We start from the raw sequence: 15,094 nt of genomic DNA on the forward strand, positions 1-15,094 counted from the left end.
AACCGGATAAGAACTCACAATGTGTTCAAGAATTGATATCATGCTTAGTAGAGGCCGGTCTATGACCGGGCGAGCGGGGGTGCTCACGAAGTGACCTTCCCCAATCGTACCCAAGTTCCCGAGCCGAGGCAACTTTGGTGATGACGGACACGTGGCCTTTTGGCACCGAGTCAGGGTTTCCTAAATTTCCCAAAATAAAATATTTAGGTGGCGACTCTGTATCTGGCAAAGCAGTCCATGTTTGGCACTACTTTTTTCAAAAATCAGTTTCTCAAAACGATTTGCCGGATTTGGACTCTTTGGTTCAGACTTAGAACTGTGACTACACAAATCGAGTCCGAGCTGTAGCGAGGTCCCCCGCGGGCTTGTTACAGTTTCTGGCGACTCTGCTGGGGATTTAGAGAACTTGACTCGAACTCATGATATCTGTTTTTGACTACACTTGTTTGATTCTTTGCATTGCATTTGTATTGGTGCGCCTAGGACACCGTGTTTGCCATCTGCTATTCCTGAACGGTTTGCCGGAGGCTTGTCTTGTCAAGGCATGACCATAAGGCTGACCGGTTGTGGGCTCTGCCAGTATGGGAACACAAACCCCGGTTTTACCAGGGCACCCTCTTTGACCATTCGACCTAGTGCATATTCGGATCCATAGTGACCATTCCAAATTAGGACAGGTTGCTTACCCGTTTATAGGTTGTTTGAAACCGCTGCGTGCGTAGTGAAACCCTAGCTCCTGACAAAATAGGACAGGGAAACCTTACCCCAACATAGGGGTGTTTTGGCTCTCGCTTATCTGTTATGTGCTTTAGAGTGCGTCTCTACAGGAATGCATGTATCAGTATATGAGTTTGGGCATCAGGCCTGCGGGTTTCAGTTCAGTATTGGCAGTATCAGGCCTGCGGGCATCAGATCAGTATATGAATTTGAGTATCAAGCCTGCGGGCTACGGTTCAGAATTATCAGGCCTGCGGGCATCAGCTCAGTATTGTCGACATCAGGCCTGCGAGCATTAGTTTGGTATTACGGGTATCAAGCCTGCGGGCATCAGCCAGTATTTGAGGATTAATTATCTGCGGATATCAGATTCTGTTTCGGGGAACAGTGATACAGGGATGATAATCAGTGTTTGAGGACAGTGTATATTTCAGCTTATTGACTATGTGTTGTTATGCCCGACTGTGTGTCTTGCATATTACTTTAAGCTGTTATGCTGCCCGTTTATCTGTTTATTTATTTCCTTTTCGCTTTATTTATCTTTTGCTAGGTCAGTTTTAGCACGATTGCTTCCGACCCAATAGGCATTCCCCAAGCACCTTGGACACGAGGTCGTCGACTCCACCGATCTGAGGATCTAATCGACGGACAGCCAGTGTTCTATTCTCTACCCCCTATTATCAGAAGGAAGCCGAAAAGGCGCAGTGTGTCAGAACAGAGGTTGTCAGGGCAGTGGGTTACTCCATTAGAGGACTATAGGACTGAGGTTTCAATTACTGCTGCAGAAATAGACATACCGGTTAGACAGATGGAGCAACAGAATACATCGGGGATAGAGGCTCTAATGCGCCAGATGCAGGAGAGCATGAAACAGATGCACGATGATGCCGCCCGTCAAGCGGAATTCTCCAAACAGCAGGCCACAGTCATGGCCCAACAGGCAGAGTTGATTACCAGATTGCAACAACAGAACACAGCGTCTGCTTCACAACAAATCCCTCCTCCGGCGGGGGTCCCATTACCCGAGAAGGCTCCTGCTATTCAGGACGTTCCTCCGAACACCCAAAATACTGTACCGACTGTCCAAAATTTACAAGAGGACACGAGTCTTCCAACGGGGCCAGCACCGCCCCCGATTCCACTACAACTGTCCAAGGTTCATACATCCAATCACCCGGACTCTCCATCCGAGGTCGAGGTTGATCATACGGCTCTGAAATTGAACAAATTGGAGAAACTCTTTAAGAAATCCCAAGGGGCTAAGGCTATGCCGGATATCGGAGATGGATATACCGAGGAGGCCGTGACACTCCCCGATAGGTTCAAAATGCCACAAATAGACCGTTTTGACGGGACTGGTGACCCCATGGTCCATATCCGACTGTTTGCGGATGTCTTGCGGCCAATGGGCCTAACACGACAACAGAAGCTCTCACTATTCGGCCGAACCCTGTCGGGTGTGGCCTCCCATTGGTACGCAAGATTATCGGATGAGGTGAAGAAGAATTGGGACGAGATGGCTGAGGCCTTTGTCACACAATATTCATACAACACTCAGATCGAGATCACAACCCGCGATCTTGAAACGACGAGGCAAGAGCCCAAGGAATCTTTCTCGGACTTTGTGATCCGATGGAGGGCAAAGGCGTCGACGATGACTTTAAGGCCCACTGACAGAGATCAAATTCGGATGATTGTGCGCAATCTCCACCCCAAGTTAATGCAGAGGATGATCGTAGTCCCCTTCCCCACTTTTGCAGACTTACATGATATGGGGGTCCAAATAGAAGATGCTATGAGGCAAGGTCTGTTTGACCAAGACAGAGAACAACCGAGGAGGACCTTTAACCGTAACAACAATGCGGGCCCGAGTGGCGCTGCTAATACAAGAGCCTCGGAAGTTGGTATGGTTACCACCACTCCCCCTCCCCCTCCAAGGCCCATGACTGCCACACCATTCTCCGGCGCGTCCGGAAGTAACTCACAAAACAACCGATTCCAACCCCGAGGCCAAAGAACCTTCACCCCACTATATATGCCTCTGACCAAAGTTCTAGGAATACTGATCAGAAAGAATCATTTAAAACCCCTAGAACCAAAGCCATTACCAAATCCACTTCCCCCCTCATATGACCCGTCAAAATACTGTGCATACCACCAACAACACGGTCATGACACCGACCGTTGTTACAGACTGCGTCATGAGATCCAAGATCTTATTGACAAACAGGTGATCGCACCTCCCGACCAACCCAATGTTACGACCAACCCTCTCCCATCACATAACCAAGCTCCTCCTCCCAAAAGAATTAACTTTATCCAGACTGGGGTCGCGTCTTACGATCCTAGTATCTACATTACTCCCACCCACCTACCCAAGCCAGAGGTGCTCCTTCCCGATTGCACTAATTTCTTGTGCATGGTAGACACCTCCAAAACCCAACCAGAACCGATGGTGGTGACCGTCGAAGGCAGGGCGGGGCAGATTTTGGGAGAGACTGAGTCTGTTGAATCTGGGACTGGGCAGAGTTTTGCTGAAGGAGCCTATGATCCAAGCAAGTACATCCTATCAACGAGCCGAATTGGGCTAAGTGTAGAATTGCCAGAGACAGGAGAACTATGCATGATCCGGGGGGATGGATCTGGGCTATGGACAGATGAGCCGACAACCGTAGAAGAGGACTTTGCTAACTTGCAATTTCTCGATGATCAGGAGCTGGAGGATGCGTCCATTAACTGGAATGATTATGAGGGATCAGAGGAGGCCACGGGATGGCTCGAAGATCAACCGAATGCAGTGGGGGAAGCTCAACCAAAACAGAGCCCGGCAGGGGCAGAAATATCAGTTGTGGCCGGAACGGCCGAAAATCAAGTTGTATCGCCGGAGAGCGCTGGTGTTAAGAATTCCGCTCAGGACATGGGCATTACGGATGTGGGAACTATTGAACAAACAGCTGTACTGACGCAGTTGGAACAAGGAAAGTTTGAGGAAACCGAGAGAGCCAGAAAGGCAAAAGGCCCTGAGGGAACCGAAAGTGCTGTGTGCACAAAGACAAGCAATGCTGCGAGCATATGGACAGAGAGCACTGAGAGTGCGAGTGGACCGGAGCCAGACAGGTGTCTGTTGGCTGCCAGTGGAATGTGGTGGGAAGATGACGACTTGTGTCTTGCCCACACCGATGAAGACTGGGGGAATAACCAGCCGGATGATACTTGGTATCTAGATGAAGTGGACCACATGACAAGAAGTGGGCGGTACTTCAAACCCCCACAAATAGACCAACCCGAGGCATCTGGGAAAGACAGAGAAGCGGAGAGACAGAAGGAGAAGCAGATCGAAGACGAGGCTGTGTTGAAACAATTAAAGAAAATACAAGCAGACATCTCCATCTGGGGACTGCTAATGGCATCACGAGTACACAGAGAAGCTGTCCTATCTGCCATGGACAAGTCCAAACTCTCCATAGACACCACGCCTGAACAGCTGGTCGGGCTGGTTTTTCCGGGAGGAGGCTCCCCGGCATTAACTTTTTCAGACAAGGAGCTACCGCCTGAGGGCACAAACCATAACAAACCGCTCTATATTTCTGTGGAATGTAGAGATAAGTGGATACCGGTGGTACTTGTTGATACCGGGTCTGCAATTAATGTCTGCCCGACCAGAACGGCATATGCAATCGGGTTGAAGCCCGTAGATTTCGTCCCAACCACCCAAGTGATCAGAGCATACGATAATACCAGCAGAGAGGTGATGGGGACTGTTAAAATTCAAACCAAGGTTGGTCCAGGACAACACAGTATTGAATTTCATATCTTGGACGTTCCCGCAACCTTTAACCTACTTTTGGGGCGACCGTGGTTGCACCAGGTCAAAGCAGTCTCTTCCACTCTACATCAGATGCTAAAGTACCCCCACGGGAAAGGGGTAGCAATCGTTTTTGGAAATTCATCGATCCATCCGCCGCCGGAGATGTCTACACCCGTCTTGGAGATCGAGCACGGCACAGAGGATGTGTTTTTGTCGGGGTTCACTTTGGCCGAGGCTCAAGTGGTGCAGAATGTCATGGCTGCGAATGAGGGCATGTATGTTAGTGCACAATCCATATACCTCATGAACAAGCTAAAACATACCCCTGGGATGGGATTAGGGAGAAGCGGCCGGAAGGGCGTCTCAGTGTTGGCCGAAGTGCCACACAACCCCCACGCCTTTGGACTGGGTTATCTGCCCACCAAGGAGGATTGGGTAAGGAAAGGGAAAGAAATGGCCAGAAGGGCCAGAGCAAAGAAGATCGGGAAGCCATTTGATTTAATGCACAGGCCCATCTGGGGTACCCTAAACGGACGTTTCGTCCGGGAGGGGGAAGATTTTCCATTCTGCGGCTTCCCGGAGCCATGGCTAAACGCAAAGGGGGAGCGCGTGCCTGGTTTTGAAATCTTCTTCAACATACAATTATCTGGGGATGACGTTGCCGAAGCGCAGACAGACCCACCAACTGAGATTGAGCAATGTGAAGCAGTGGATCCCGAGAGTACAGAGCTGGAAATGGGGGTAACACTGGCGAGTCTACTATCAGATCCTCCGATCGGCCAAGAGTGCTTGGGGGATAACTCTTCGGTTTCTGTGATTGGAGATGAAATAGCTGCGGGCTTTCCAGCGCTGATCTTGGATGCATCTATCGCACCTTCTCTCATCTGGCAGTATGAAGAAGGCTTTTTATCTAGCAGTTCCGGGTCAGGTAGTGAGCCGGAATCTGATTCTACCGAATCTTCTGCGTCGGAATCAGATTCCAGCTCGACTGAGTCTGAGTCCGGTATTCCTGGGGGTGATAACCCGGATACCACAGTCCTGTCTAGGTCGTCTTTTTCATTTTCTTTTGAGTCTGTTGTAACAGAGGAATCTGACGGCTTGGAAGTATTTAATGAGAATGATGTGGATGTGGTTTCCGAGTATTTTTCTGTGCCTTTGATTTATTGCTTAAATCAAGATTTTCAAAATTTTGAAAACAGCGAGGAAGAAATTCCTCCAGTTTTGCAACGATTAATCGATCAAGAGCAGGAGAGATTTGTTAAACCTTTAATGGATGAAATCACTACTGTGAATGTTGGTACTGAGAAGGACCCGCGGCTGGTCCAGATCGGGTCCACGTTGTCTTCAGAGGAGCGCGAGCGCTTAGTCGCTTTATTAAAAGATTTCAAAGATGTTTTCGCGTGGTCCTATGAAGACATGCCTGGAATCGATCCTGAGATTGTACAGCACCGGATCCCTCTTGATCCAGAGGCCCGCCCTGTCAAACAGAAACTCAGAAGGATTCGCCCGGACTGGGCCCTCAAGATTAAGGAAGAGGTCACCAAACAAATTGACGCAGGGTTCCTGCTGGTATCTGAATATCCAACTTGGTTGGCCAACATAGTCCCGGTGCCAAAGAAAGACGGCAGAATTCGGGTTTGTGTAGACTTCAGAGATTTGAACAAGGCCAGTCCGAAGGACGACTTCCCCTTGCCGCACATCGACGAATTGGTAGATTTCACGGCAGGACACGCCTTGCTTTCGTTTATGGATGGTTTCTCAGGCTATAATCAGATAGTGATGGCACCCGAAGACCGGGAGAAGACTGCGTTCACTACCCCGTGGGGGACATATTGTTATCGAGTGATGCCATTCGGGTTGAAAAATGCTGGAGCTACGTATCAACGGGCAGCGACTACAATATTGCATGATATGATCCATAAGGAGGTCGAGGTGTATGTGGACGACATGATTGTCAAGTCCAAAGATAGAGAGGGCCACTACACCGCCTTACAAAAATTCTTTCAACGGATCAAAGAGTTTCGGTTGCGACTGAATCCCCAGAAATGCACGTTTGGTGTTACAGCGGGGAAGATGCTAGGGTTTCTGATCACACAAAGGGGCATCGAGGTCGACCCTTCCAAAATCAAGGCCATCTTAGAAATGCCACCACCAAGGACTGAAAAGGAGGTGCGAGGCTTTCTGGGTAAAGTGCAATTCATAAGACGGTTTATTTCTAAATTAACCTTGACTTGTGAACCACTTTTTGGTCTCCTGAAGAAAGGAAAGAAATTCCAGTGGGACGACCGATGTCAAGTAGCTTTTGAGCAGATCAAGGAGTATCTACAGAACCCACCCGTGTTGTCACCGCCAGAGCCGGGGAGACCGTTGATACTGTACCTTTCGGTAACTGAGACTACCATGGGCTGCATGCTCGCGCAGGAGTCAGAAGACAAAGTGGAAAGGGCCATATACTATCTGAGCAAAAAGATGCTAGATTACGAGACCCGCTATACGCCGCTGGAGAAGGCTTGTTTGGCCTTGGTATGGGCAACCGGGAAGCTGCGGCACTACCTGTTAGCCCACTCAGTAATGTTGGTTTCGTGTTTGGATCCCATTAAATATCTTTTCGAGAAACCAGCACTTACGGGTAGGCTGGCTCGTTGGCTGCTGTTGCTCTCCGAATTTGATTTGAAGTATGTAACGCGCAAGTCAGTAAAAGGCAGAGCGGTAGCGGAGTTCCTTGCCGACCACCCGGTTGAGGGGGATGAAGCGGTTGAGTATCTATTCCCAGATGAAGCCATTCTGCACGTCGAAGATGAAACTTGGACAATGTACTTTGACGGAGCGTCAAACCAGTATGGGTATGGGATAGGGGTGTTGCTGATAGCGCCTGATGATTCCTGTATCCCTTTAGCATTCAAGCTCCGGTTCAAAGTTTCCAACAATGAAGCAGAGTATGAAGCATGTATTGCTGGCCTGGAAGCAGCCCTGGAACTAGGGGCAAGACGAGTGGACGTCATTGGGGACTCGAACCTCGTTGTGTCTCAAGCAAAAGGAGATTGGAAAGTCAAGGAGGAAAGGATGATAATCTACCACCAAACCTTGGATTTGCTAATTCCTCGGTTTGAGAAGCTAAATTTCACCCACCTCGTAAGAGAAAACAACAGGTTTGCGGATTCACTAGCAACTCTATCTTCTATGATAGACATCCCGTCCGGAGTCCGGATGCGTCCAGTCATAATTGATCAGAAGTTCGTGCCGGCATACGAGTCGATTTCCGCCATAGATGAGGTTCAAGATGGCAACCCCTGGTATTAGGACATCTGGAACTTCTTGGAAAAGGAGATATATCCACTAGGGGCAAATGCCAAAGATAAGAGGGCTGTCAGAAGAATGGCTGCTCGATTCGTTATCTGCGGGGGAAATTTGTACAAAAGGGGTCATCTGGGAATGCATAAGCTCTGTGTAGAAGCTGAAGAGTCAAAACGCCTGATGGAAGCCATCCATGGGGGGGAGTGCGGTGCACACATGAATGGAGTAATGCTGGCCAGAAAGATCCTCAGACAGGGCTACTACTGGTCAACCATGGAGGAAGATTGCATTAGTTTTGTTCGGCGATGCCACAAATGTCAAATTCATGCAAATTGCATGAACATCCCGCCGTCAAAGCTGTACAACATGACTTCGCCGTGGCCTTTTTCAGTCTGGGGAATTGATGTGATCGGAGCTGTTACCCCGAAGGGGTCAAACGGGCATGAGTTTATCCTAGTAGCGATAGATTATTTTACAAAGTGGGTCGAGGCCCAATCATACGCAGTGTTGAAGGCGTCGCACGTCGCAAAGTTCATCAGGAATAACATCATCTGTCGCTACGGGGTGCCAAACGAGGTAATTTCAGATAATGGTTCCCACTTCAAGAAAGAAGTAATAGACTTGTTGGAGAAATACAATGTGGCTTTTCATAAGTCATCTACATACAGGCCCCAGACCAACGGAGCGGTTGAGGCCGCCAACAAGAATATCAAGCATATACTACAGAAGATGGTGGAAACCTATCGAGATTGGCCAGACAAGCTGCCATTTGCTCTGTGGGGCTACAGGACTTCAATCAGAACTTCTACTGGAGCAACTCCATATTCATTGGTCTATGGAATGGAGGCTGTTCTACCCATTGAGATTGAGGTCCCATCATTACGAGTATTGGCTGAATGCCAGATAGCCGAAGCAGATTGGCAGCAAAGCAGATTCGAAGAACTCATGCTCTTTGATGAAAGAAGACTGAAAGCACTGTACCACATCCAAGGCTATCAACGCAGAATCGCCCGGGCTTTCAACAAGAAAGTTAAGTCCAGGAATCTGAAAGAAGGAGATTTGGTGCTCAAAGATAACCGAGCTCCCATCCACGACCCAAGGGGCAAGTTCAAACCCAATTGGACTGGTCCTTATATCATCAAAGCTATCTGGTCAGGTGGAGCTGTGGTTCTGATGGATCTAGATGGCTTGGAGTTCTCACAGCCGATCAATATGGACAAGTTGAAGAAATACTATCCTTGAGAGGCTCGCTAGGCCGAAAACCCGAAAGGGCGACCTAGGCAAAATTCAGAGCACAAAAAATTAGAAAATATAAAAACTGAGCTCGCAAGGTTGAAAACCCGCAAAGGGCGGCCTTGGCAAAAGTTAGAGCGCAAAAGGAGAGTGAAAATACTCGAGTGAACCTCAGCCTGAACTACGTAAGGCTTGATTCCCATCTTTGGGATACGTAGGCAGCTTCGTCTTGAAGTTCAGTCATAAACTTTTCCCCGATCAACTTTGTCCATTTCGATCATCTCAGTCATCTTTATCCATCAGCATTTACCGTGATCTCCGGTACAGTGCTGTTCAAACTAGGGGCAACTTTCCGTTGCCGCGACGGTGCAGAGTTACTCAGACTAGGGGCAACTTTCCGTTGCTTTGGAGTGCCGCATTGTTCTTCAGACTAGGGGCAACTTTCCAGTTGCAGGGATCTGAGGTTGTGCATTTCAGTGACAGATTTTCGGCGTGTCCAGTTCTGATCCACATCGAAAATAATTTTGAAAAGTTTTAATAAAAGTTGACTTTGTTCAAATCAATCTTTTTACGACTTAGACCATTTTTGGACCAAAAGTGGAAAATTTTCAGTACCATAACTTTCAATTTCATTGATTTCAAAATAGAGTTCTCCTGCTCTTGCATTACAATCGAGGTTGCTTTTTTAGTACATTCATAAAGAAAACTTGAAAATGCTAAATAAGCAATAAATTTGGGGCATAGTTGAATCAAGTATCTCTGTGTCCCCTTCCAGAGCTGGACGGAGCATCTGATGCCAAGCTGGGCCCAACTTGTGCCTCCTCATTGAGCCAATCCACGCATTCATCTGACAAAGTGCAATTGAAAGTTGAAGCAGGGGCCAGAAGCTCTCTAGTCCTCCATGCCGTGGCATATCGGGCAAGTTGTGCACCCCGGACCGGGAAGGCGACTGGATACTCAATCCCCTCCGGTGGGCAGGTCTGATCATGACCAAACTGACGCAGGAACCGGAAAGGAAAATAGAATACGCAGTGGGTCAGACCAATCAGTTGGATCCCAATCAGCCGAGACATATTATAGCTCATGGCCGGGAGGCTGAGCCAAGGACAACGCCAAGCAATGCCGTCTGCGGACACATTGCACATCCAATCAAACCACCACCTTTCGTCAAGAGCATTGACAAGGCGCTGCCGAAAGAAGTAGCCTCGAGCTGAATAAACCGGGCAAGAGCCCACAACCTGCAATTTATCCATTAACCATACCTAGGGGAGGGATGGAAAATGAGAGAATAAAGAATAGAGAGATGTACGATGAGAGAAAAGTAAGACAAGGGTTTTGTGAGAAAAATCGAGCCTGAGGGTCGAGTGATGTGAGCAAATATATACGCGAGGTTGGGAGGGAAACATTACCTGCAGTAGTAGTGGACTCCCAGCAAACCTAGTCGCCTCCCGGCGATAGACAGAATCTAAGCCCATCAATGTCTCGGCCAAGGTCATGGCAATACAGCTCTTTCCTTCTCCCAAACCTTGGGCGACTTCAATCAGGCGAATGCTAGCCCCGCCGAAGCCCGAGGAAAGCAGAAAGTGAGATAACAAACATAAGCAGAGGGCGTGTTGCCGGAAACCCTGCCAATGATGGTTGCTGCGGTCACCAGCGTCGGAAAAACGATGGATCAAGCCGAGGATGTCCAGTTCCCCACTGCAAATCAGAGATCGAGCGTCGTGCGCTGTGAGCCCGCACATCCGCCCTAAAGCCTGGGCGTGACCAAAACGGAACTGGGGCAAAATCACTTCAGAGCACTCAGACTCCATCAAAACCTGAAAATCTTCGAAAGTGGGACACATCTCTTGGCCGCCAAAGCTAAAAACATGCGTCACTGGATTCCAGAACCTTGCCGCGGCATGGAGAAAAGGAAGTTGTAGCGGAGTACGGCTCAGCGTGAATAGTGCATTCAAGCCGAAACCCCGGAAATTTAGCTTTTCCGAGCCATCTAGAGAAGAGATCCAAGATGTGATATTTTCTGCAAGAAACGCCTCCATCTTTGTCTAAAACTAAGATGAAATGAATGTTCCCGAAGTTGAGGCTTTTATGGAAGAAAAAACACTATTCACGGGGGCACGTGTCAAAAATCTGGTGGCTGCAGGACTGAGTGGCCGGCCAGCTACTTTTTCTGGCTGGCCAGCTATTTACTTTCTGCAGAAATGGCTGGCCAGCCATTCACTTTTTGCAAAAATGGCCGGCCAGCTCCCAGGGATGGCTGGCAATGCTGCGGTGTGTCTCCTCGGCCCTGTTTTACTCTTCGAAGGAGAACTCCAAGCATTTCCATGCAACGGGAGAGTCGAAGGCCTTCATTTCAGACGCGTTCCGATGCCCAGATCGTCAGAAGTACACTTTGTTGTTGTTGAGTTTTTGTTTGTCGAGTTGTTGCATTTTGCTTATCGAGTTGTTTGTCGAGCGGACGTGTTTTGCGTTTTTGAGTCATTGCTCTCTGTTTAAGCAATTTTGTTAAAGTCTGGTTTATTTATGTTGTTGCATTTTGCTTATCGAGTTGTAAACTTGCTAAAGATTCTGTTATATCTTAGTAAGTTGGGTTGTTTAGTTTGTTACGTCGGTTCACTACCTGACTTGGTGATTACACAATACGCATTACCACTCAAATTCATTCTTATGCGAAACAAATTGATGCGATATGATGCTAAAAGTTCAAAATACAAACACCTTTTCAAAAGCTATTTCTTTTCATCATGCTTTACAACAAATAAAGGTACAAGTTTTACAAAAATAAAACTGCCTAACAATGTGCAAAGTGCTACAAACTACTAGCAAAAGAAAAATAAAACAGGAAATAGCAACATCAAAATCCTAGGGAGCGGGAACGAGAAGCACGCCTAGTCCTCTTTTGCGGCACAACCTCCACACCATCATCAGAGTCGGAGCTGTCATCCTCAGGATCCTCCTCAGCCTCGCCTCTGTTCCCCGAGCCAAAACCGGAGCCTCCCTCCTCAACAGATGTCTCGAACTGACGGTCGGTAGCCTCCTCCTCCTCCTCCTCCTCCTCCTCATCAGGCTCCACCTCCATAACATGAGCCCTGCGTCTGCGGACGGGCCCCCCTCGAGTCCCTCGAAAAGGCCTAGATGGCCCGGCTCCCCGGGAAGGCCGAGATGACCTCGCCCCCTGAAAAGGCTCAGATGGCCCAGCTCCCCAATGAGGCCCAGGTGGCCTGGCCTGCGGCTGACCGGACCATGTAGGCATCTGGAAACAAGGAGTTCAAATCAAATACATCAGTCCAAACATGTACATCGGATACAGATATAAGCAAAGGCTACATGAAGTGGGTGTATGTAAATACAGTGTACAAGTGGGGTGTGTCAGATGTGCTCTACACAAATAGTCTACCAATGCAGTAGAAATCAGCATGTCATCAGAAGCATGATAAATGCCAGGAAAACTGAAAGGTACCTGAATGCCTGCAACGGACAACTGTGCCTCCCTGCGCAGGACCATGCCCTCTAGTGTGGCCACTAGTCCAACCATCTCCTCTATGTACCCTCGCGATGGCTGCAAAAATGAGTTCATAATCATCAGTGAACAGAAGGGTGTCTAAACATCTGAATGATGAATGAAAAGTGGAGCATACCGGCGGTGAGTCCGGATCAATGGCGTATCGATCACTGGGCATCAGAGGCTCTAGTGGAATCGGAATCGGAGAGCTAGCCCCGTACTGCCACGCCATCAACTCAGTGGGCATATCTGGCCATCCGACATGAGGATGAATCGACGGAGCCGGGGGAGCTGGTCTACTCCCACCTCTAGATGTGCCAGCCCGGCTAGAAGAAGGGATGTCTGTAGCTCGAGCCCGAGCCTGGTCCGAGGATGGCATACCGGCAGGTCTCATCATCGGAATACGAGCTTCTGTCAATGGAGGCATCAAATATATGTGACGATAGGTGGCGTAGTCCCCCTCTGCAACATATAGCAAAGCATCGCTGCCCAGCATGGCGCCGACTACCTCTGAGTAAGAGAGCCTGTCAGCGGTCCGCATACTAGCTGGAGGTACTGCGGGAACATCCTGAGAAAGATACCCCCGTACCTGGTGCAGAAAGCGCTCCCCCAGGAACCAGACTCTGCCGACCGGCCCTTCGAGCAGGACCCTATACCGGGAGATGCCTGACGCTCCGGTATACTGGAGTAGGAGATCATCACCCAGGGGTGCCCAAGGCTGCCAAGTAATCTGCGGATGATAAATGTATAAACCAATCAGAAAACGAGAATATACAGAGCAAGTCAAAGATGAAAATGAAAAGAACTGAAAGTTCTGAAGTACCTCTGAGTGTCGCACAGTGTCGAAGTACTGTCGCAGGCGAACCAGGGTCTCTCGAGGCCTCGCCCGGTGCGGGCCCTCAAATATCAATGAATATGGGGTCACGGGAATCCCCACCACCTCCAGCTCTGGGGCTAACGATGGGAAGTATACATAAGCCCATAGCTGAGAAAAGCAGTGCAGAATGTAAGTACAAAATGCTGAGAGCAAAATGCAGACTGTAAAAGTGCGCTGTATGTGCAATGTACAAGTAATGAAGAGCAGAAATGTAAATCAAGGGGACAGAAAGTACCTCCCAAGCTCTCCAGTAGCCGCCAAGCAAATCGCCCCGCCCGCGGGAGGTCGCGCTCATGTAAAAATAAAGGGTAGCCAAGCCGGCGCCACCCCAATCATATCTCTGGACCTGTGATAGGTCGACTAGAGCGCTCAGCAGGTATAGCCCAATGGTGTTCCCTCTGTCGGCGAACAGGGTAGTCCCGAAGAGGAACATCAGGAAACCACGGGCGTACTGCTCCGTCTCCTCGGGAGTCTCGGGCACCATCTCCGCCCGCCGGAAATGGGAGGAGAACCAAGTATATCGGACTCTCCCAGAGACCCTGTCAACGGGTGGGCGAGCCCCCAGTAAATACATCCAGGCGACCTCCCACTCACCCATATCCTCATCGTAGGGGATGGCCCAACCTCCGACATCAAGGCCGGTCAATACAGCAAAGTCAAAAGGGGTCATGGTCATGTCCCCGGTAGCAGAGAAATGAAAGGAATTGGTGGTGTCCCACCATCTCTCTACCAGAGCTGCCATCAAGGTCCTCCTGGCAGGACAGCGTGACAACCCGACACAGAAGGGGCCAAACCCCGCCAAGTCTACTAAGTCTCTGACGCCCTCCGGGAGCTCAGCATACCAATCCCGCGCCATGGTGGAACCATATCCTCGCACACTGCGGGAACCACCCTGCATTCAGAATGAATATATGTGTCAATAATAAGATGAAATGGGCTGTATGCCAATGATAATGAAATGGGCTGTGTGCCGAAGAAATGAAATGGGCTGTGTGCCGATGAAATGAAATGGGCTGTGTGCCGATGAAATGAACTGGGCTGCGTGCCAATGGAATGGGATCGGCTATGTGCTGATGAAGTGAAATAAGCTGCATACAAATAAAATGAAGTAGTCGTGTGTTCAGAAGTGAAGTGTACGGACTGTGTGTTCAGTATAATCAACTTTCAGTTAATTTGTGGGCTGCGTGTTCACTATCTACCTGGGCTGCGTGTTCAGAAAATTTGAAATTTGGGCTGCGTGTTCAACTTTCAGTTTAATTGTGGGCTGCGTGTTCACTATCTACCTGGGCTGCGTGTTCAGAAAATTTTGAATTTTGGGCTGCGTGTTCAACTTTCAGTTAATTTGTGGGCTGCGTGTTCACTATCTACCTGGGCTGCGTGTTCAGAAAATTTTGAATTTTGGGCTGCGTGTTCAACTTTCAGTTTAATTGTGGGCTGCGTGTTCACTATCTATCTGGGCTGCGTGTTCAGAGAATTTTGAATTTTGGGCTGCGTGTTCAAACTTTCAGTTAAATTGTGGGCTGCGTGTTCACTATCTACCTGGGCTGCGTGTTCAGAGAATTTGAATTTTGGGCTGCGTGTTCAACTTTCAGTTAAATTGTGGGCTGCGTGTTCACTATCTACCTGGGCTGCGTGTTCAGAAAATTTGAAATTTGGGCTGCGT

At 48.9% G+C, this 15,094-nt stretch overlaps 1 long non-coding RNA gene across 1 annotated transcript; it reads right to left on the minus strand.

The window, feature by feature from the left end:
- Positions 1 to 13,164: 13,164 nt before the first annotated feature.
- LOC145814028 (uncharacterized) lies at positions 13,165 to 13,941 on the minus strand. Its single transcript, XR_014357489.1, has 3 exons — positions 13,667 to 13,941; positions 13,378 to 13,539; positions 13,165 to 13,284 (listed from the first exon to the last, which is right to left on the minus strand). It is a non-coding gene; the product is annotated as an uncharacterized LOC145814028 (long non-coding RNA).
- Between the last annotated feature and the right edge of the window lie 1,153 nt (positions 13,942 to 15,094).

The sequence above is a fragment of the Camellia sinensis genome, unplaced genomic scaffold (genome assembly GCF_055761805.1).
Source record: "Camellia sinensis isolate YWXY unplaced genomic scaffold, ASM5576180v1 Unanchor1, whole genome shotgun sequence".
NCBI classification, from domain to species: Eukaryota; Viridiplantae; Streptophyta; class Magnoliopsida; order Ericales; family Theaceae; genus Camellia; species Camellia sinensis.